We start from the raw sequence: 5,566 nt of genomic DNA, 5'->3' as shown, positions 1-5,566 counted from the left end.
TACCTGGGTTGCGGGCACATCCCCAGTGGGGGATGTGCAGGAGGCAGCTGATCGATGTTTCTCTCTCATCGATATTTCTAGCTCTCTGTCTCTCTCCCTTCCTCTCTGTGAAAAATCAATAAAATATATTTAAAAAAAAAAAAAAGAATCTCCTCGCCGGAACCGGTTTGGCTCAGTGGATAGAGCGTCGGCCTGCGGACTGAAGGGTCCCAGGTTCGATTCCGGTCAAGGGCATGTACCTGGGTTGCGGGCACATCCCCAGTAGGAGATGTGCAGGAGGCGGCTGATCGATGTTTCTCTCCCATCGATATTTCTGGCTCTCTATCTCTCTCCCTTCCTCTCTGTAAAAAAATCAATAAAAAAATATATTTAAAAAAAAAAAAAAAGAATCTCCTGTTATTTTGTGACTGGGTCTCTCTCTGGATGAGGGGCTTTATGGTTTTGTTCTGTTCGGGACAAACTATTAGATCCGGATCATTCATAGGAATTTGATGTCACCTAGACAATAGTTCCATTTTCTGGTACTGTAGTGAGGAAAATTGAGGCAGTGTATTGGTGCAAAATATACATAAGATTTGTTTTTCACATGGTCATTCAGAAAATAGAGAAGCAGACATTGTTTCTAGGTTTAAACAGTCTTCTGTCTTCATTTTGTCCAGAATGCATATTCTGCTTTGGGTTGCAAAGCTCTTAAGTCAGAGATTTCAACATGTTTTATCTCACGGCACAAATGGAAGAATTACTGAAATTCAGAGGTCCACCAAAATATGTATTTTTCCAATCTGTCAAAAAAATGTCTGACTTTGAATTATGCTCACCACACAGCTATTACTGTGCTGTCTGTCGTCACTTATTTTAATTCGGCAATCTATGGGTAATGTAGTCTGTGGTATTGACTAAGTAGCCAGGTGTTGCTTGTTCTAAAAAATGTTGCAGCACACCAGTTTGCTTGTATGACACTCAGTTGATAATCTCTGTTATCCAATCCATCTTGTCCAATGAGTCATTTAAGACCACTTTTTCTGTGTTGACTTTTTTTTTCTGGCAAATCTATCCATTGATGTCAATGGGAAGCTAAAGTACCCAGCTAGGACTGTATTAATTAATTTTAAAATGCTAATAACTACACACCTATCAATAATCACAATATAAGTGGGTTAACTTCAACCAGAAAACAGGGTAACTGAATGGATATGAGATCTATACCCATACTTATGCTGCCTAAATGAAACCCATTTCAGATCAAAAGACACCTCATGAAAGTAAAGGGTTGGAAAAAAAAGTTACTTCATCTCTACCTTTGGGCCCCAAGAAACTACTCTGCAGAGAATTTTGCTCTAGTAAAAGCTCTAATCGTGGACTGTGTACATTTAATATAGGTATGATGATAACTGTGCTCAGTGTTAGCTGACCCATGTGGAAATGCTGCCTTTTAGTGAAGTCAGCACGTAAACAGATTTTCATTACCCAGAAATTTGTTTTGGAAGGAAAAGTAGGAGACATTCTGCATTATTATCAATGGCCCATTGATGAGATTATAGGGACTACTAAATAACATTCATTTGACAATGTACTCCCAGAATACAAAGACTTCAAAGATCACAACTTATTACCAGAATATATTTATCTGTTGAAAAATATATTAAAGTTTCTCTCCCACAGTGTTAGAAGGTACCTTATGTTATCAGGTGCCTAATCATAAATGGACATCTGTGTCTGTCTCTGACACTTCCCTTCATCTACAATAGAAATCAGACTTTTCAAAAATTAACAGCCCAATCATAAATAGACAGGCATTCTAAGACACTGGTGCAGCCTGTCAAATGAATGTTACTCCTAATATTAGTAATAGTCATTAATAATAAGAGGCTTCTCTCAAATCGATATTTATATATATATATATATATTGCAGCTATTAATATTACTGAAGGTGTATTATATGCCTTTAAACTACAAGTATAAGAAAATACACTAAACTCAATGTACAGTAAATAAAACCTGAATCATAATAACTTATAAATTAAAACTAATCTATCGTGCCAGGCAAGTGTGGCTCAGTTATTGAGCATAGAACTCGGAACTGGGAGGTCAGAGTTTCATTCCAGGTCGGTGCACATGCCAGGGTTGCGGGCTCCATCCCCAGGGAGGGTCATGCAGGAGACAGCTGACCTAGGATTCTCGGTCATCAATCATGGTGCTCTCACTCCCTCTCTCTGAAATCAAAAATATATTTTTTAAAAAATTGCTTGTTATACTTAATAGAGACCCGTAAAACGTGATTGCCACCCAAGGTTACAGTCTTTCTCCAACCCCAATGGTCCATTATTTATGAAGAAAAACTAAGACTGAGCCTTCCCAGTACCAGGGCACCTCATTATCCTACAAAAAGTTGGCTCCTCAGTACTTCCTTTGGGTTGATTTATGTCCCAAACGGAATGTGTGCATGAAAAGGGGACACATGCTAACAACAAGCTCCTTGAAGGCCTGCCTGCATATCAGTCTTTCAAAGTCAGAGACCTAAAGTAACCAGAAAGGATGGTCTGAAATGAAAATCTTTTCAAAAGCAGTTTATAGCAGGTAGTCAGGTCCTAGTCAAGAATCTTCCTTAAGAAGAGGAAATCCTTATCTAAGCCTGTCTATTGTCTTTTGCCGTCAGGATAACATTCTTTTGGAATATCAGGGTAACTCCCCCTTTTCCACAGCCCTCAGGACACGACCAGTGCACCAGGGGGAAACCATAAACCCTCTCATTGTTATTATGTTAATTGTTCACTGTTAATTAAGGTGTGTACACTTATATAAACGACATGTATCAATCATTTTACTTTTCATCCACTCACAGAGGTTTCCTCACTCGGCTCTCCCCCACCTCTCTATCACCAATGGATTTCATATAACCCACTTCCAACTTCTCTCTCTTTTTTTTTATAAGGGGTGGCAGATGAATGGTTGAGATTTTATTGCAGTGAAAGTGGGAGGGAATGCTAGAATGGGCTGTTATCCAAGGGAAAAGAAAAAGGTAAGGCAAGGAGCAGTTGAGGCCAGGGGCCTGGATGGTTGGATAAGAAGTAAGACACTGGCTGTCACCGGTTTGGCTCAGTGGATAGAGTGTTGGCCTGTGGACTGAGGGGGTCCCAGGTTCGATTCCGGTCAGGGGCATGTACCTTGGTTGTGGGCACATCCCCAGTGGGAGATGTGCAGGAGGCAGCTGATCGATGTTACTCTCTCATCGATGTTTATAACTATCTCTCTCCCTTCCTCTCTGTAATAAATAAATAAAATATATATTTAAAAAAAGAAGGCACTACTCAGACCAGCCAAATTTAGTACTTTAAATTTCCTGTTGTTATAATCTCCCATTCACTGACTTCTAATTTTTTAAAAAATATATTTTATTGATTTTTTTACAGAGAGGAAGGGAGAGGGATAGAGAGCCAGAAACATCGATGAGAGAGAAACATCGATCAGCTGCCTCCTGCACACCCCCTACTGGGGATGTGCCCGCAACCAAGGCACATGCCCTTGACCGGAATCGAACCCGGGACCCTTCAGTCCATAGGCCGACGCTCTATCTACTGAGCCAAACAGGTTAGGGCTGACTTCTAATTTTTACTGAACCTTAATCCTTGCTGTTTTTACTTTTAAACCTTAAATTGCTACATTAAAGACTTTTACTTTTTTTTTCAAACAGAGCAACCAACTTGGTGGCCTTCCAGAAAAACAGGCAGGAGAGAAACATGCTCTGCATCTTCTCTTTTAATTATAATGTATAAAATAAGGTGCACAACTGCTGTTCTCTGGAACATTATCTCAATTTGTTGAAGTTTTGCTTCCTGTTACTTGTGGACAGTTTGGCTCAAATAAACCCACAAAAATTCATCATAGTTTTTTTTTTTTTTTAAATATATTTTATTGATTTTTTACAGAGAAGAAGGGAGAGAGATAGAGAGTTAGAAACATCGATGAGAGAGGAACATCGATCAGCTGCCTCCTGCACATCTCCTACTGGGGATGTGGCCGCAACCCAGGTACATGCCCTTGACCGGAATCGAACCTGGGACCTTTCAGTCCGCAAGCTGACGCTCTATCCACCGAGCCAAACCGGTTTCGGCCATCATAGTTTTGAATGTTTCATATGTTGACAGGAAGATGTTGAGATATAAGGAATTAGGCAATGTATTTAACCAAGAGTTAAGCAACACTAAACATCAGTCAATATATATCTAAGAGAAACCTTCAAGGTATAATGTGTGTGGGAAAGATCTTATCCAAAACTGCATCCTTGAAGGGTCCCCAAAAATATGATTTTGGAAAGCCATGTTGCAAATGACAAGAGTGATGATTGTCAGGAGGAAAACGGAAGGCCTCTTTTTCTTTGCTGTAACCTTCCATTCGCTGTGAAAAGCACCTGATAATTACCCACAGAGATGGCTGACTTCCTTAATTCCAGCTGCCTCTCCTTCAATGGCAAGACAGAGGGGCTGAGAGAGCAGGCTGCCTTTCCCCCTCCCCCCTCTTCACTGAGGGTTTTTTATTTTTATTTATTTTTTATTTATTTTATTTTATTTTTTTATTTTTATTTATTTATTTTTTTATATATTTTATTGAATTTTTACAGAGAAGAAGGGAGAGGGACAGAGAGTCAGAAACATCGATGAGAGAGAAACATCGATTAGCTGCCTCCTGCACGCCCCCCACCGGGGACGCGCCCACAACCAAGGCACATGCCCTTGACCGGAACCGAACCCGGGACCCCCGAGTCCGCAGGCCGACGCCCTATCCACTGAGCCAAACCGGTTCGGCTATTTTTTTATTTTTTTATTGATTTTTTACAGAGAGGAAGGGAGAGAGATAGAGAGTTAGAAACATCGATGAAAGAGAAACATCGATCAGCTGCCTCCTGCAACCCGGCATGTGCCCTGACCGGGAATCAAACTGTGACTTCCTGGTTCATATGTCGACGCTCAACCACTGAACCAAACTGGCCAGGCCTCACTGAAGTTTTAATGACTCGGGAAATTGGAGTCAGGAAGTTTCCGGTTTCAAACCCAATCTGCCTCACTTTTGAATTCTCTGTAACTTCACTCTAAGAATGTTACAAGCTTGTGAAGATCCTGGTAGAAACACCTCCCTGGGACACCTGCAGCTGAAGTGTTACCAGGCAACTGAAAAATACAGGAGTACTCAGAGATTCAGGAAAACCCCTTTATTTTCAGATGTACTAATACAGTGACTCAGGGATGAGTTCTCCAAATCCTGAGTGAGACAATATGGAGGAAGCCTTCCTTTTATATCAAGCCTCTGGACCTGTCTAGGACCTTGCAGCCTTGCCCCCACATATCTTATTTCCCCTTCATTCTCCCCTCTTGATCCTCACGCTGATTTTCAGCTTTGGGGATTCAATAGAAAACTCAAAGCTAGAGTGGGGTGTTCAGGGGCTTGAGTCTTTTTCATCTTCATTACCCAAGGGATTGCACTGGCAGTCCAGAGGTCTGGTCTGGAGTAACATCTGGGGCTTCTCTATTAGCTGTTCTAAAACCGGTTGGCTTTCAACTTAGAGGAAGGG

The 5,566-nt window shown here is 41.0% G+C and overlaps 1 protein-coding gene across 1 annotated transcript in view; it reads left to right on the top strand.

Annotated features, from left to right (window-relative positions):
- The window catches only part of LOC118649193 (zinc finger protein 345-like), a 110,469-nt gene that overhangs the window by 84,778 nt on the left and 20,125 nt on the right, over positions 1 to 5,566 (top strand). The gene's annotated exons all lie outside the window — the stretch shown is intronic.

This window comes from Myotis myotis, unplaced genomic scaffold (assembly GCF_014108235.1).
Source record: "Myotis myotis isolate mMyoMyo1 unplaced genomic scaffold, mMyoMyo1.p scaffold_m19_p_28, whole genome shotgun sequence".
Lineage (NCBI taxonomy): Eukaryota > Metazoa > Chordata > Mammalia > Chiroptera > Vespertilionidae > Myotis > Myotis myotis.
This window is presented reverse-complemented; position numbering and strand designations above follow the sequence as displayed.